The sequence below is a fragment of the Lottia gigantea genome, assembly GCF_000327385.1.
Source record: "Lottia gigantea unplaced genomic scaffold LOTGIsca_150, whole genome shotgun sequence".
In the NCBI taxonomy this organism is placed as follows: domain Eukaryota; kingdom Metazoa; phylum Mollusca; class Gastropoda; family Lottiidae; genus Lottia; species Lottia gigantea.
The window spans coordinates 28,127-28,999 of NW_008707798.1; the positions used below are offsets into that span (position 1 = coordinate 28,127).

At 23.3% G+C, this 873-nt stretch overlaps 1 protein-coding gene across 1 annotated transcript in view; it reads left to right on the forward strand.

The window, feature by feature from the left end:
- The window catches only part of LOTGIDRAFT_140712 (hypothetical protein), a gene marked incomplete at both ends in the record, with an annotated part of 26,500 nt that overhangs the window by 5,064 nt on the left and 20,563 nt on the right, over positions 1 to 873 (forward strand). The window lies entirely within an intron of this gene.

Below are 873 nucleotides of genomic sequence, written 5' to 3' on the forward strand. Positions count from 1 at the left end.
TCAAAATATAACATCAATATAATAGTATAGTAGCCTACAAAATATAACATCAATATAATAGTATAGTAGCCTACAAAATATAACCTTAATATAATAGTATAGTAGCCTGCAAAATATAACCTTAATATAATTGTTTAGTAGCCTACAAAATATAACATCAATATAATAGTATAGTAGCCTGCAAAATATAACCTTACTATAATAGTATAGTAGCCTGCAAAATATAACATTAATATAATAGTATAGTAGCCTACAAAATATAACATCAACATAATAGTATAGTAGCCTACAAAATATAACATCAATATAATAGTATAGTAGCCTACAAAATATAACATCAATATAATAGTATAGTAGCCTACAAAATATAACATCAATATTATAGTATAGTAGCCAGCAAAATATAACATCAATATAATAGTATAGTAGCCTACAAAATATAACATCAACATAATAGTATAGTAGCCTACAAAATATAACATCAATATAATAGTATAGTAGCCTACAAAATATAACATCAATATAATAGTATAGTAGCCTGCAAAATATAACCTTAATATAATAGTATAGTAGCCTACAAAATATAACATCAATATAATAGTATAGTAGCCTGCAAAATATAACCTTACTATAATAGTATAGTAGCCTGCAAAATATAACATTAATATAATAGTATAGTAGCCTACAAAATATAACATCAATATAATAGTATAGTAGCCTACAAAATATAACATCAATATAATAGTATAGTAGCCTACAAAATATAACATCAATATAATAGTATAGTAGCCTACAAAATATAACATCAATATAATAGTATAGTAGCCTACAAAATATAACCTTAATATAATAGTATAGTAGCCTGCAAAATAT